Source organism: Cervus elaphus, chromosome 20 (genome assembly GCF_910594005.1).
Source record: "Cervus elaphus chromosome 20, mCerEla1.1, whole genome shotgun sequence".
In the NCBI taxonomy this organism is placed as follows: domain Eukaryota; kingdom Metazoa; phylum Chordata; class Mammalia; order Artiodactyla; family Cervidae; genus Cervus; species Cervus elaphus.
The window spans coordinates 62,390,019-62,407,920 of NC_057834.1; positions in this window are offsets into that span (position 1 = coordinate 62,390,019).

Here is a 17,902-nt window from a genome sequence, read left to right on the forward strand (position 1 = left end):
ATTCAGGCAGACAACCAGAGACAAAGAGAAAATCTTGAAATAAACAAAATTAAATAAAAAAACACCCTAAAACTTTAAAATAGAAGGACATGGATAAGAATTGCAATGGATTTATTAGAAACTAAGCAAGCAATAAGAAAGCTGAGTGAAATATTTAAAGTGTTAAAAAATTAAGAAACAAAACAAAAAACACCTACAAACCTATATCCAGACATCCTTTAAAAATGAATGGGGATATAAAGACTTTATCAGAAAACAAAATAACAAGAAATTTATAAACCACAGACATTCCCTTCGAGAAAAAATAAGTTCTTCATGGAGAAGGAAATGATAAAGTTTTGAAACTCAGATTCTCACTAAGAAAATATATTTGTAAACAATAAAGTGAAGCAAAACCCAATTAGTGGTATTGGTAGAATGAAATAATTTATACTGTAGATATGATTGAAATCACAAAATAGAACATGACTAATTTTAAAACTGAATAATACCATACCTTTGAAATGGATACTTTTCTATAAAATATAATAAATAATATCAATAGTATTCATTTTATGATATCTCTTTTAAAAAACAAAAAAAAATCTGTCTACTCAACATCACCTTTCAAACAAGTAACTAGTTATGCTGTAATATGGATATGATATATCCTTCAAAGAAGAAAGAATATGAAACTGATCAAAATGTAATGGTGATAATAAATCTAATTAGTGACAACTACTTTTTATTGGGGTAATACAAGAAATAACAAATGATAAGAACAATTATATATTTTATTAAAAATTAATTTTCTTGTTTTAATGCCAAAGTTCAATATGATATCATAATGATATTAGAAGGTATGATACTTTGAATAAGAAAAAATAAAAATGTCAACTATTTGTGATTGTATGTCTTTGTTTAAATTGGTACAAAGTCTGTGAAGGAGTGTACATGGTTTGGATCATTAACTCTAAACAATTCAACTATTTATCTTTAACAAAATATGCTGAGATTTACTAGACTGAAAAATTGGAAATTGATTATCTCACATTATTTTGAACAATAGGAAAAGAGAAAATGAATAGATTTGTTTCATTTTAATATTTGCACATTGAAGTGACAGTTGCCTGTAACTAAGCACACTAAAAATGTACAGTTCATATCACTCTAGAATGTATGACCCTATCCATTCAGTAAATCATTGCAAAAGAGTTACATTGTTTCTTTAAAGCCATATATCTAGCAGTATAGGAAGCATTAAATGTTGAAATTTAAAAAAAAAGTTCATTAAAAAAAAAACTGCTTACATACAACCAACTACACCTATTCCTGGTATATTACTTTATCACTAGCACTAACATACAGTGCTTTTTAAGATAAATCTCACAACGTATCCTGTAAAGGACACACTGTTTATGAGATCTTATAGCCATATTTCTGGTTCATTGAATAACTGTTTATCAACATATAAAAACTCTGATCACTTAAAAATATAGACACAACATTGGTATGCTGTTAACATTTTACACATCTTTAAACATAGGTATTTCATAGAAGTGATTTATAATGGAAGGCATAAATCTGCATGTACAGATCACATTGTGGTTTTAACACATATACAGAGGATCAATTGATTAAGTGTTTTTGACTGGATTGCATAAGCATTTTTTTCCCACTGAATACAAAGTTAAATACATTCAGTGTTTAATAAGGGGAAGGGCACTGTTGGCCAGGTTAATGCAACATATGTTGAAACACAAGGGTGAACAAACCCCATTAATTTTCATTTTGTCTAAAAGGTAGATATAATTAATAAGTAGATCCTAGCAGAAAACTATGTCTTTTTACAGGGAGAGAGCAAATGTTGGAAGTTGTATATAATGCCTTTAGATAAAGCATAAGGGTGAACAACCCACAATAATTTTCCTTTTGTTTAAAAGAGGGTGGAAAGTGAAAGTGAAAGTCGCTCAGTCGTGTCCGACTCTTTGTGACCCCATGGACTATGCAGTCCATGGAATTCTCCAGGCCAGAATACTGGATTAAGCAGCCTTTCCCTTCTCCAGGGGACCTTCCCAACCCGGGGATTGAACCCAGATCTCCCGCATTGCAGGTGGATTTTTTACCAGCTGAGCCACAAGGGAAACCCAAAGGAGGGTAGGAAGTGCTTAAAAAGTAGATACTAACAGGAAACTACATATTACATTAAGTGGAAGCAAAGACTGGAAATTATATATAATGTGTTTAGAAAAAGAAGTCAATGGATTTGATCCTATTTGCTAATGACACACTAACTCCATTCAAATATCGACTTACGTGCTATAGAATTTTTTTAATACATTGCAAGACAATGCCTGGTGGACAAAGACTTTATTTAATGAAGAGATTGATTTAGACATTACTTAATTCACTGCAACAATTTAAACTCATTAATAAAATTATTTTTATCATTATATTATACTTTGTGAAAAATGATATTATGAATAAAATTATTAGTATCTCTATCATATATAATTTTTATCCTCCATTTCCTCGTCTTCCAAATTAATCATCCTATTGTTTTGCTTTGAAGAAATAAGACATTTGTTTATAAAATTAATGCAATAAATTAGGACTCCTCCTACGTATTTGTATGTTCATGTTATTGAAGGTGCTGAAATTTATTAAAGCCTATGCAAAAAAGCATGTTTCAGTAGAGTACATTTTACATTTTAACAGAAATGTACAACTGAAAGCATATGTGTCTAAGCTATATTAGAAAATAAAATTTATTTTTAAAGTTACTAAATATAGACTAGCTATCATCATATTTTTTCAAAGTATATTAAAAGTATAAATATTATCAAGTGAAGTTTGATAAATTATTTTAATATTGAAGACTTCCCCAATTCAAAAATTTAGCAGTAATTCAACCATAGATTTTGTCAAGTTAGCACTATAAGCTAGTTGGTGACATCTTTAATCTATATTATAGCTTTAATTTCTTAAAAAAAAATACATGAAATATTGGGATTTTATTTTATGACAGAAACAAAATGAAAGTTTTAATTTAAAAACTTTTTAAAGGGATGTTAAAGCTTGTTAAAAGTTTTTTAAAAGGATGACTTAGCTGACAAAATGTAAGAGGAAAATCCTGAGTGAAAACCAAAAAGGAGGTTAAATTCTAAGAAATTATAACCACAACCATTTTTGCTATCACACACAGCACGTATTATGTGTCAGACACTATATTGAGGACTTTCCACATATTCTTTCACCCTTTGTGCAATTCTCTAACTAATGTACTGTCAGTATCTCTATTTTATAGATGTGGAAGCAGGGTACAGAGGCTAGAGACAGTGTGGATAAATTGTTGAAGGCTACACAGCCTGAAATTAGAGCTATTACTGCCATCTTTTAAAAAAGTATTTGGTAATTTTTGTAAGAATTTGTTACTTGCATCTAAGTTGCTGAAGTTTTGACAAATAATTGTCTATCATCCATTTAATATCTAGAATTTCTAAAATAAGTATTTCTTCTCTCATTATGATCGTGGGAATTTATGTTTCTCCTTCAGTTCTGATTGATCTGGTTAAAATTTTATCAGTTTTATTGATTATATAAAAAACCAGCTTGGTTTCACTGATTTTTTTTTAATGTTTTATTTTTAATTTCCTTTATTCCTCCTCTGTATTATATTTTTCTTTGATTTGGGCTTACTTTGCTGTTCCTTTTTCTAATTTTGTAAATTGGAATAATTATCATTGATTGAATCATTAATCTTTCTTCAGATTTTAGATAAAAATTTATATTAACAGCATTTAAATTGCATCCCATAAATCTTGATATATTTTGTTTTATTTTGATTGATTTTTTTGCTCAAACTTGTCCCACATTTCTTCTTTGTATGTTAATAGGAAGTGTTTTGTTTAATTTCAATATATTTGAATATTGTCAAGATACTTAAAAAAATTGATATCTATTTTAATTCCATTTTGATTTTTCCTATTCCTGAGCCCAGGATATGGTCAATTTTGGTAAATATTCTGTGTTTACTTTAAGTTCAGTTCAGTCGCTCAGTCGTGTCTGACTCTTTGCGACCCCATGATGGCAGCACGCCAGGCCTCCCTGTCCATCACCAACTCCCGGAGTCCACTCAAACTCATGTCCATCGAGTCGGTGATGCCATCCAGCCACCTCATCCTCTGTTGTCCCCTTCTCCTCCTGCCCCCAATCCCTACCAGCATCAGGGTCTTTCCTTTAGATGCTTATATATCCTCCAGTTGTTGGATGGAGTGTTTTATAAATGTTGCTAGGTTGAGCAAAATAATATCATTAAGATTTCTATTATCTTAATGATTTAATTCTTTTCATTACTAAAATCTTCAATTATAATTTCAAAATTCATTTCTCCTATATTGCTTTCAGATTTTGTGTTGTACATTTAAAACCTATATAAATTAAGTTCATAAATGTTTTGGATCATGAGGTTCTGTTGAAAAATCAATCCATTTATAATTATGAAGTGCCTTATTTATATCATCTATTACTTGCTTTAATATTTACTTCGTTGTGGCTTAGTGGTTAAGGCAATGGGCTTGAAATTTACTTTGATATTTTATGGCTATTCCAAAGCTCTAACTCAGTGAAACTACAAGCTATGCCATGTAGGGCCACCCAAGATGAACAGGTCATGGTGGAGAGTTCTGACAAAATGTGGTCCACTGGAGAAGGGAATGGCAAACCACTTCATTATTTTTGCCTTGAGAACCCCATGAACAGTATGAAAAGACAAAAAGATAGTACAGTGAAAGATGAACTCCCCAGGTGGTTAGGTGCCCAATATGTTACTGGAGACCAGAGAAGAAGAAAGAATGGAGAGATAGAGCCAAAGCAACAACAACACCCAGTTGTGGATGTGACCAGTGATGGAAGTAAAGTCCAATGCTCTAAAGAGCAATATTGCATAGGAACCTAGAATCTTAGGTCCATGAATCAAGGCAAATTGGAAGTGGTCAAACTGGATATGGCAAAAGTGAATACCCACATTTTAGGAAGCATGCGCTAAAATTGACTGGAAAGGGTGAATTTAAGCCAGATGACCATTATGTCTACTACTGTGGTCAAGAATCCCTTAGGAGAAATGGAGTAGCTATGATAGGAAACAAAAGAGTCTGAAATGCAGCACTTGGATGCAATCTCAAAAACAACAGAATGTTCTCTGATTGTTTCCAAGGCAAACCATTCAGTATTACAGGAATCCAAGTCTATGTCCTGAACAGTAATGCTGAAGAAGCTGAAGTTGAACAGTTCTATGAAGACCTAAAAGACCTTCTAGAACTAAGACGTCCTTTTCATTATAGGGGACTGGAATGCAAAAGTAGGAAGTCAAGAGATACCTGGAGTAACAGGCAAATTTGGCTTTGGAATACAGAATGAACCAGGACAAAGGCTAATAGAGTTTTGCCAAGAGAACACACTGGTCATAGCAAACAACCTCTTCCAACAACACAAGAGAAGACTCTACACATGGATATCACCAGATGGTCAATACCGAAATCAGATTGATTATATTCTTTGCAGCCAAAGATGGAGAAACTCTATACAGTTAGCAAAAACAAGACCAGGAGTAGACTGTGGCTCAGATCATGAACTCCTTATTGCTAAATTCAGACTTAAATTGAAGAAAGTGGGGAAAACCAAAAGGCCCTTCAGGTATGACCTAAATCAAATCCCTTATGACTATACAGTGGAAGTGAGATATAGATTTAAGGGACTAGATCTGATAGAGTGCCTGATGAATTATGGAGGGAGGTTCAGATATTATACAGGACGCAGGGAACAAGAAAATCCCCAAGAAAAAGAAATGCAAAGAAGAAAATGGCTGTCTGAGGAGGCCTTAGAAATAGCTGTGAAAAGAAGAGAAGCAAAAAGCAAAGGAGAAAAGGAAAGATATACCCATTTGAAAGCAGAGTCCCAAAGAACATCAAGGAGAGATAGGAAAGCCTTCCTCAGTGACCAGTGCAAAGAAATAGAGGAAAACAATAGAATGGGAAAGACTAGAGATCTCTTCAAGAACATTAGAGATACCAAGGGAACATTTCATGCAAAGATGGGCACAATAAAGGACAGAAATGGTATGGACCTGACAGAAGCAGAAGATATTAAGAAGAGATGGCAACAATACACAGAAACTATATAAAAAAGATCTTCACGACCTAGATAATCATGATGGTATTATCACTCACCTAGAGCCAGACATCCTGGAGTGCGAAGTCAAGTGGTCCTTAAGAAGCATCACTATGAACAAGGCAAGTGGAGGTGATGGAATTCCAGTTGAACTATTTCAAATGTTAAAAGGTGAAGCTGTGAAAGTATTGCACTCAATATGCCAGCAAATTTGGAAATCTTACCAGTGGCCACAGGACTGGAAAATGTATTTTCATTCCCATCCTAAAGAAAGGCAATGTCAAAGAATGCTCAAACTATTACACAATTGTATTCATCTCACATGCTAGCAAAGTAATGCTCAAAATTCTCCAAGTCAGACTTCCTAAAACATGAACCGTAGACTTCCAAATGTTCAAGCTGGATTTAGAAAAGCCAGAGATCAAATTGCCAACATCTGTTGGATCATTGAAAAAACAAGAGAGTTCCAGAAAAACATCTATTTCTGCTTTATTGACTATGGCAAAGCTTTTGACTGTGTGGATCACAACAAACTGTGGAAAATTCTGAAAGAGATGGGAATAACAGACCACCTGACCTGCCTCTTGAGAAATCTGTGTGCAAGTCAGGAAGCAACAGTTAGAACTGGACATGGAATAACAGACTGGTTCCAAATAGGAAAAGGAGTACGTCAAGGCTGTATATGGTTACCCTGCTTATTTAACTTCTATGCAGAGTACATCATGAGAAACGCTGGGCTGGAAGAAGCACAAGCTGGAATCAAGATTGCTGGGAGAAATATCAATAACCCCAGATATGCAGATGTCACTACACTTATGGCAGAAAGCGAAGAAGAATTAAAGAACCTTTTGATTAAAGTGAAAAAGGAGAGTGAAAAAGTTGGCATAAAACTCAACATTCAGAAATCTAAGATCGTGGTGTCTAGTAACTCAACATTCAGAAAACTAAGATCAAGGTGTCTAGTCCCATCACTTCATGACAAATAGATTGTCACTGTTTTCACTGTTTCCCAGACTTTATTTTTTTGAGCTCCAAAATTACTGCAGATTGTGACTGTAGCCATGAAATGAAAAGAGGCTTGCTCCTTGGAAGAAAAGTTATGACCAACCTAGAAAGCATATTAAAAAGCAGAGATATTGATTTGCCAACAAAGGTCCATCTAGTCAAACCTATGGTTTATCCAGTAGTCATGTATGGATGTGAGAGTTGGACTATAAAGAAAGCTGAGTGCTGAAGAATTGATGCTTTTGAACTGTGGTGTTGGAGAAGACTCTTGAGAGTCCCTTGGACTGCAAGGAGATCCAACCAGTCCATCCTAAAGGAGATCAGTCCTGGGTGTTCATTGGAAGGATTGATGTTGAAGCTGAAACTCCAATACTTTGGCCACCTGATGTGAAGAACTGACTCATTTGAAAAGTCCCTCATGCTTGGAAAGATTAAGGCAGGAGGAGAAGGGGAATACAGAGGATGAGATAGTTGGATGGTATCACTGACTCAATTTACATGAGTTTGAGTAAACTCTGGGTGTTGGTGATGGACAAGGAAGCCTGGTGTACTGCAGTCCATGGGGTCGCAAAGAATCGGACATGACTGAGTGACTAAATTGAAAGCTCTACTGATATGTGTTCAGTTCAGTTCAGTCACTCAGTCGTCTCCGACTCTTTGTGACCCCATGAATCTGGCAGCACGCCAGGCCTCCCTATCCATCACCAACTGTCAGAGTCCACTCAGACTCATGTCCATCGAGTCGGTGATGCCATCCAGCCATCTCATCCTTTGTCGTCCCCTTCTCCTCCTGTCTCCAATCCCTCCCAGCATCAGGGTCTTTTCCAATGAGTCAACTCTTCGCATGAGTTGGCCAAAGTACTGGAGTTTCAGCTTCAGCATCAGTCCTTCCAATGAACACCCAGGACTGATCTCCTTTAGGATGGACTGGTTGGATCTCCTTGCAGTCCAAGGGACTCTCAAGAGTCTTCTCCAACACCACAGTTCAAAAGCATCAATTCTTCAGCACTCAGCTTTTTTCACAGTCCAACTCTCACATCCATACATGACCACTGGAAAAACCATAGCCTTGACTAGATGGAAATTTGTTGGCAAAGTAATGTCTCTGCTTCTTAATATGCTATCTAAGTTGGTCATAACTTTCCTTCCAAGGAGTAAGCGTCTTAATTTCATGGCTGCAGTCACCATCTGCAGTGATATTGGAGCAAAAAAAAAAAAGTCTGACACTGCTTCCACTGTTTCCCCATCTATTTCCCATGAAGTGATGGGACCAGATGCCATGATCTTAGTTTTCTGAATGTTGAGCTTTAAGCCAACTTTTTCACTCTCCTCTTTCACTTTCATCAAGAGGCTTTTTAGTTCCTCTTCACTTTCTGCCATAAGCGTGGTGTCATCCACATATCTGAAATTATTGATATTTCTCCTGGCAATCTTGATTCCAGCTTGTGCTTCTTCCAGTCCAGCATTTCTCGTGATGTACTCTGCATATAAGTTAAATAAGCAGTTAGCACAACATATACTTTATCTTGTCAACTACAAATTGGCACTTGTCATCTACGTCTACAATGGTTACATCATATCGTACTGCAGCTGCTGATTAATTCTCAACACCCCCATGAAAGGAATTCATTATGAAGAACAGAAATGCAGTACTGTTTGCTCTAGAAAAACTAGCAAAACTGGTCTTCCAATAGTTAGGTATTTTTGGAGCCGATTTTATGAGCCCAATTCTTGTATCTCTTCATATCTAGAAAAGCACTATAATCATACTTGATAACTGCTCCTTGTGACTAGCACAAACTTTCTGCAAAAATCATGTGCTTGAATACATGTTTTCCACCTTCACCAAAATCACACATATACTGACCTTCCCCCTATCTCTTTGGAGCAATTTCTCAAAGCTATCTAGGTTGAATGTTTCCCAGGCTGTAGTCATTTTGCCCATAATAAAACTTAACTTGTGACTCTCATATTGGTTGTTTAAGACACTGTTGTTTAATTCTACAATAAGAAATTTCCAGTTTTTCCTTCTGTTGATATGGTGGTGGTCTTGTTGCATACATATTCTTGTCTGACTCTTTGAGATGCCATGGACTATAGCCTGCAAGGCTTCTTTGTCCATGGAATTTTCAAGGCAAGAATATTAGAATGGGTTGCCATTTCCTTCTCCAGGGGATCTATCTTCCTGACCCAGTGATTGAACCCCCATCTCTGGCATCAACAGCATTGGCAGACAGATTCTTTACCACTCACGCCACCTGGGAAGCCCTTCTGTTATTGACTTCTAACTTCTTCCATTGTGGTTGTTATTCAGTTGCTCAGTCTTGTATAGCTATTTGAGACCCCATGGATTGCAGCATGTCAGGCTTCCCTGTGTTCACTATCTCCTGGAACTTGCTCAAACTCATGTCCATTGAGTCACAACTGTCTTGTCTTCGGTCGTCCCCTTCTCCTCCTGCCTTCAATCTTTCCAAGCATCAGGATCTTTTCTAATGAGTCATCTCTTTGCATCAGGGGGCCAAAGTATTGGAGCTTCAGCTTCAGTGACAGTCCTTCCAATGAGTATTCAGGACTGATTTCCTTTAGGATTGACTTGTTTGATCTCCATGCAGTCCAAGTGACTATCAAGAGTCTTCTCAGACACCACAGTTCAAAAGCATCAATTGCTTGGCACTCAGCCTTATGGTCCAACTCACATCTGTACATGACTACTTGAAAAACTGTAACTTTGAGTATATGGACCTTTGTCAGGAAAGTGGTATCTCTGGTTTTTAATATACTGTCTAGGGTTGTTGTAGCTTTTCTTCCAAGGAGCAAGCATCTTTTAATTTAATGGCTGCAGAAACAACCTGCAGTGATTTTGGAGTCCAAGAAAATAAAGTTTTTCATTGTTTCCATTATTTTCCCATCTATTTGCCATGAAGTGATGGGACCAGATGTGATGACATTAGTTTTCTGAATGTTGAGTTTTAAGCCAGCTTTTTCATTCTCCTCATTCACCTTCATCAAGGGGCTCTTTGGTTCCTCTTTGCTTTCTGCCATAAGGGTGGTGTCATCTGTGTATCTGAGGTTATTGATATTTCTCCCAGCAATCTTGATTCCAGCTTGTGATTCATTGAGCCCAGCATTTCACATGATGTACCCTGCATATAGGTTAAATAAGCAGATTGACAATATATAGACTTGATGTACTCCTTTCCCAATTTGGAACCAGTCTGTTATTCCATGTCCAGGTCTGTCTGTTGCTTCTTAATCTGTATACAGGTTTTTCAGGAGGCAGGTAAGGTGGTGTGGTATTCCCATCTCTTGAAGAGTTTTCCACAGTTTGTTGTGATCTACACAGTCAAAGGCTTTAGCATTGTCAGTGAAGAAGAAGATGATGTTTTTCTGGAAGTCTCTTGCTTTTTCGATGATCCAACAGATGTTGACAATTTGATCTCTGGTTCCTTCCCATTTGGAAAGCTTGAGCACTGGGAGCTCTCAGTTCACATACTGTTGAAACCTAGGTTGGAGAATTTTGAGAGAATAACTTTTGGTGGCTTAACCTATGATCTATCCTGAAAAATGTCCTGAGTGTACTTGAGAAGAATGTGTACTTTGTTGTTTCAGGATGAACGTTCTGCACATCCCTATTAAATCTAGTTTGTGTATTGCATCAAGTAGTTGATTGCTTTACTTCTTTCTGTTTGTTCTATCCATTATTGAGAGTGGGGTATTGATGCCTCTATTATTTTACAGCTCTCTATTATTCCCTTAATTCTTTCAATTTTTGCCTTACATATTTTATTGGTCTCTTTATTGGTATATAAATACTGATATTTCATTTCTTTCTGCTGTATTGAATTTTTCATAAATATATAATGTCTCTTCACCTCTTGTGAAGAGGGAGGAAAAAGAGGACCACTCTTTTATTTTTTCAATTTATTTTTTTAGTGAAGGATAATTGCTTTAGGATTTTGTTGTTTTATATCAAACCTTAACATGAATCAGCCATAGGTATACATATATACCCTTCATTTTGAACCTCCCTCCCATCTCCCACCCCATTTACCCCTCTAGATTGATACAGATCCCCTGTTTGAGTTTCTTGAGCCATACAGCAAATTCCTGTTGGCTATGTATTTTACATATTGTAATGTAAGTTTCCATGTTACTCTTTCCAAATATCTCACCCCCTCCTCCCCTCTCCCCATGTCCATGTCTATTCTCTATGTCTGTTTCTCCATTGCTGGCCTGAAAATAAGTCTTCAGTACAAATTTTCCACAGTCCATATATATGTTAGAATACGATATTTATCTTTCTCTTTCTGACTCAGTTCACTCTGTATAATAGGTTTTATGTTCATCCACCTCATCAGAACTGACTCAAATGCACTCCTTTTTATGGCTGGTATATATGTGTATATATACCACTACTTCTTCATCAATTCTTCTGTCAATGGACACCCAGGTTGCTTTCATGTTCTAGCTATTGTAAACAGTGCTGCAGTGAACAATGGGATACATGTGTCATTTTCAGTTTTGGTTTCCTCAGGAGTGGTATTGTTGAGTCATATGGTGGTTTTATTTCTAGTTTTTTAAGGAATCTCCATACCGTCTTCCATAGTGGCTGCATCATTTTACATTCCCACCAACAGTGCAAGAGCATTCCCTTTTCTCCACACTCTCTCCAGGATTTATTGTTTGTAGACTTTTTGATGATTTCCATTTTGACCAGTGTGAGGTGATATCTTCTTGTAGTTTTAATTTGCATTTCTCTAATAATGAGAAATGTTGAGCACCTTTTCATGTTTTTATTAACCATCTGTATGTCTTCTTTGGATAAATGTCTGTTTAAATCTTTTTCTCACTTTTTGATTGAGTTGTTTATTTTTCTGGCATTGAGTTGTATGTGCTTCATGTATATTTTTGAAATTAATCCTTTGTCAGTTGTTTAATTTGTTATTATTTTCTTCCATTCTGAGGGTTGTCTTTTCACCTTGCTTATAGTTTCCTTTGCTGTGAAAAAGCTTTAAAGTTTAATCAGGTCCCACTTGTTTACTTTTGTTTTTATTTCTGTTACTCTAAGAGGTGGTTCAGGGAGGATCTTCTGATTTATGTCATCGAGTGTTCTGCCTGCTTTCCTCTAAGAGTTTTATAGTTTCTGGTCTTACATTTAGGTCTTTAATCCACTTTATCTTTGTGTATGGTGTTAGGAAGTGTTCTACTTTCATTCTTTTATGTGTAGCTGTCCAGTTTTCCCATCACCATTTATTGAAGAGGCTGCCTTTGCCCCATTGTATATTCTTGCCTTCTTTGTCAAAAATAAGGTACCCATAGGTGCATAGGTTTATTTCTGGGCTTTCAATTTTGTTCCATGGGTCTGTTTCTGTTTTCATGTCTTCTGTTTTTCTGTGTTGATGACCGTAGCTTTGTAGTACAATCTGAAGTCAGGAAGGTTGATTCCTCCAGCTCCATTCTTCTTTGGCTATTCGGGGACTTTTGTGTTTTCATAGGAATCTTGAAATTATTGTTCTAGTTATGTGGAAAATGCCATTGGTAATTTGATAGGGGTCACACTGAATCTGTAGTTGCATTTGGTAGTATAGTCATTTTCAAAATATTGATTCTTCCTACCCAGGAACATGGAATATCTCTTCATCTGCTTTTGTTTTTGATTTCTTTCAGCAGTGTCTTATAATTTTTTGTGTACAGTTCTTTTGTTGCCTTAGGTAAGTTTATTCCTAGATATTTAATTATTTTTGTTGCAATGGTGAATGGGATTGATTCCTTAATTTCTCTTTCTGGTTTTTCATTGTTAGCATATAGAAATGCTAGTGATTTCTGTGTATTGATTTTGTATCCTGCAACTTTGCTAAACTCAGTGTTTAGTTCTAGTAATTTTCTGATACTATCTTTAGGGTTTTCTATGTACAGTGTCATGTCATCTGCACACAGTGAGAGTTTAACTTCTTCTTTTCCTATCTGGATTCCTTTTATTTCTTTTTCTTCTAGGATTGCTGTAGCTAGGACTTTCAGAACTAAGTTGAATAATAGTGGTGAAAGTGGACACCCTTGTCTTGTTCCTAATCTTGGGGGGAATGCTTTCAGTTTTTCACCATTGAGAATAATGTTTGCTGTAGGCTTATCATATATGGCCTTTACTATGTTGAGGTAGATTTCTTCTATGCCCATTTTTGGAAGAGTTTTAATCATAAATGGGTGCTGAATTGTGTCAAAGGCTTTTTCTTCATCTATTGAGATGACCATATGGTTTCTATGTTTCAATTTGTTAATATGGTGTATCACATTGATTTCTGTATATTGAAGAATCTTTGCATTCCTGGAATAAACCCAACTTGATCATGGTGTATGAGCTTTTTGATTTGTTGCTGAATTCTTTTTGCTAAAATTTTGTTGAGGATTTTTGCATCTATGTTCATCAGTGATATTGACCTGTATTTTTCTTTTTGTGTGTTGTCTTTGTCTGATTTTGGTATCAGGGTGATGGGGCCCTCGTAGAATGAGTTTGGAAGTGTTCCTTCCTCTGCAGTTTTTTGAAAGAGTTTTAGAAGGAAAGGCATTAGCTCTTTTCTAAATGTTTGATAGAATTTTCTTGTGAAGCCATTAGGACTTGGGCTTTTGTTTTTTGGGAGATTTTTGATCACAGCTTCAATTTCAGTGCTTGTAATTGGATTGTTCATAGTTTCTATTTCTTCCTGGTTCGGTCTTGGATGTTAGAACTTTTCTAAGAATCTGTCCATTTCTTCCAGGTTATTCATTTTATTGTCATAATACAGTGTTGTCGCTCATAATAGTCTCTTATAATCCTTTGTATTTCTGCATCGTCTGTTGTAACCTCTCCTTTTTCATTTCTAATTTCGTTGAGTTGGTTCTTCTCTCTTTTTTTCTTGATGAGTCTGGCTAAAGGCTTGTCAATTTTGTTTATCTTCTCAAAGAACCAGTTTTTAGTTTTATTAATATTTACTATTGTTTCTTTCATTTCTTTTTCTTTTATTTATGCTCAGATCTTTATGGTTTCATTCCTTCTACTAATTTTGGGGTTTTTTGTTCTTCTTTTTCTACTTGTTTTAGGTGTTAAGTTAGGTTGTCTATTCAATGTTTTTCTTGTTTCTTTAGGTAGGATTATATTTCTATAAACTTCCCTTTTAGAACTGCTTTTGCTGCATACCATAGGTTTTGAGTTGTCCTGTTTTCATTGTCATTTTTTTTTTTTGCAATTTCTATTTCCTATAGGTTTTTTATTATTATTATTATTATTTTTTTCCAGTGGGTTTTGTCATACATTGATATGAATCAGCCATGGATTTACATGTATTCCCAATCCCGATCCCCCCTCCCACCTCCCTCTCCACCCGATTCCTCTGGGTCTTCCCAGTGCACCAGGCCGGAGCACTTGTCTCATGCGTTCCTAGAAAATTTTTGATTTCCCTTTTGATTTCTTCAGCAACCTGTTGGTTATTTAGAAGTGTGTTGTTTAATCTCCATCTCTTTATGTTTCTTACAGTTTTTTCTTGTAATTGATATCTAATCTCATAGTGTTGTGGTCAGAGAAGATGCTTGATATGCTTTCAACTTTCTTAAATTTCCTGAGGTTTGATTTGTGACCCAGGATATAGTCTATCCTGGAGAATGTTCCATGTCTACTTGAGAAGAAGGTGTATTCTTCTGCATTTGGATGGAATATCCTGAAAATATCAATATGATGGCTCATCTAATGTATCATTTAAGACTTGTGTTTCCTTATTTTCTGTTTTGATTATCTGTCCATTGGTGAGAGTGGGGTGTTAAAGTCTCTACTATTTTTGTGTTACTGTCAGTATCTCCTTTTATGCCCATTAGTTTTTGTCTTATGTATTTAGGTACTCCAAAGTTGGGTGCATAGATATTTACAATTGTTATGTCTTCTTCTTGGATTGATCCCCTGATCATTATGTAGTGTCCTTCTTAATCTCTTGTAATCTTTATTTTAAGGTCTATTTTATCAGATATGAGGATTTCTACTCCTGCTTTCTTTTGCTTCTCACGTGCATGGAATACATTTTCCCATTCTCTCACTTTCAGTCTATATGTGACTTGGTCTGATGTAGGTTTCTTGAAGACAGTATATATATGGATCTTGTTATTGTAGCCATTCAGCCAGTCTGTGTGTTTTGGTTGGAGCATTTAATCCATTTACATTTAAAGCAATTATTGATATATATGTTCCTATTGCTATTTTCTCAATTGTTTGGAAATAATTTTGTAGATCTTTTTTTCTTCTCCTTTTTCTTGACTGTATAAGTCCCTTTAACATTTGTTGTAAAGCTGGTTTGGTGGTACTGAATTCTCTTAACGTTTCCTTGTCTGAAAAGCTCTATATTTCTCCATCAATTTTGAATAAGATCTTTGCAGGATACTATAATCTTGGTTGTAGTTTTTCCCTTCAATACTTTAAATGTATCCTGCATTCCTTTCTGGCCTGAAGAGTTTCTGCTGAAAGATCAGCTGTTAAGTGTAAGAGGTTTCCCTTGTATTGTACTTGTTGCTTCTCCCTTGCTGCTTTTAAGATTCTTTCTTTCTGTTTAGTCTTTGTTAGTTTGATTATTATGTGTCTTGTCATGTTTCTCTTTGGGTATATCCTGTATGGGACTCTTTGTGCCTCTTGGACTTGATTGACTATTTCCTTTTCCATGTTCGGGAAATTTTCAACGATAATTTCTTCAAAAATTTTCTAATACCCTTTCATTTTCTCTTCTTCTTCTGGAACCCCTATAAATTGAATGTTTTTGATAAACCAAATGTGTTTGATATTGTCCCAGTAGTCTGAGACTATCCTCCGTTCTTTTCATTCTTATTACTTTATTCTGCTTTTCAGAACTTATTTCCACCATTTTATCTTCCAGCTTACTGATTTGTTTTCCTGCTACAGATATTCTGCTATTGATTCCTTCTAACTATTTTTAATTTCAGTAATTGTGTTGTTTGTATCTGTATGTTTATTCTTTAACTATTCTAACAATTTTTCTTTGTTAATTGATTCTTGCATTTTCTCTATTTTGTTTTCAAGGTTTTTGATCATCATTACTGTCATTATTCTGAATTCTTTCTCAGGTAGTTGGCCTATTTCCTCTTCATTTATTTGGACTTCTGTGTTCTAGTCTGTTCCTTCATTTGTGTAGTATTTCTCTGCCTTTTCATTATTTTTTTTTAATTTTTATTTATTTATTTATTTTTTTGTCATACATTGATATGAATCAGCCATAGATTTACACTTATTCCCCACCCCGATCCCCCCTCCCACCTCCCTCTCCACCCAATTCCTCTGGGTCTTCCCAGTGCACCAGGCCCGAGCACTTGTCTCATGCATCCCACCTGGGCTGATGATCTGTTTCACCCTAAATAGTATACATGCTGTTCTTTTGAAATATCCCACCCTCACATTCTCCCACAGAGTTCAAAAGTCTGTTCTGTATTTCTGTGTCTCTTTTTCCATTTTGCATATAGGGTTATCGTTACCATCTTTCTAAATTCCATATATATGTGTTAGTATGCTGTAATGTTCTTTATCTTTCTGGCTTACTTCACTCTGTATAAGGGGCTCCAGTTTCATCCATCTCATTAGGACTGATTCAAATGAATTCTTTTTAACGGCTGAGTAATATTCCATGGTGTATATGTACCACAGCTTCCTTATCCATTCGTCTGCTGATGGGCATCTAGGTTGCTTTCATGTCCTGGCTATTATAAACAGTGCTGCAATGAACATTGGGGTGCATGTGTCTCTTTCAGATCTGGTTTCCTCAGTGTGTATGCCCAGAAGTGGGATTGCTGGGTCATATGGCAGGTCTATTTCCAGTTTTTTAAGAAATCTCCACACTGTTTTCCATAGTGGCTGTACTAGTTTGCATTCCCACCAACAGTGTAAGAGGGTTCCCTTTTCTCCACACCCTCTCCAGCATTTATTGCTTGTAGACTTTTGGATAGCAGCCATCCTGACTGGCGAGTAATGGTACCTCATTGTGGTTTTGATTTGCATTTCTCTAGTAATGAGTGATGTTGAGCATCTTTTCATGTGTTTGTTAGCCATCTGTATGTCTTCTTTGGAGACATGTCTGTTTAGTTCTTTGGCCCATTTTTTGATTGGGTCATTTATTTTTCTGGAATTGAGCTGCAGGAGTTGCTTGTATATTTTTGAGATTAATCCTTTGTCTGTTTCTTCATTTGCTATTATTTTCTCCCAATCTGAAGGCTGTCTTTTCACCTTACTTATAGTTTCCTTTGTAGTGAAAAAGCTTTTAAGTTTCATTAGGTCCCATTTGTTTAGTTTTGCTTTTATTTCCAATATTCTGGGAGGTGGGTCATAGAGGATCTTGCTGTGATTTATGTCGGAGAGTGTTTTGCCTATGTTCTCCTCTAGAAGTAAAAGGAATACAGATAGGAAAAGAAGAAGTGAAACTCTCACTGTTTGCAGATGACATGATCCTCTACATAGAAAACCCTAAAGACGCTACCAGAAAATTACTAGAGCTAATCAATGAATATAGTAAAGTTGCAGGATATAAAATTAACACACAGAAATCCCTTGCATTCCTAACAATGAAACTAACAATGAAAAAACAGAAAGAGAAATTAAGGAAACAATACCATTCACCATTGCAACAAAAAGAATAAAATACTTAGGAGTATATCTACCTAAAGAAACAAAAGACCTATACATAGAAAACTATAAAACACTGATGAAAGAAATCAAAGAGGACACAAACAGATG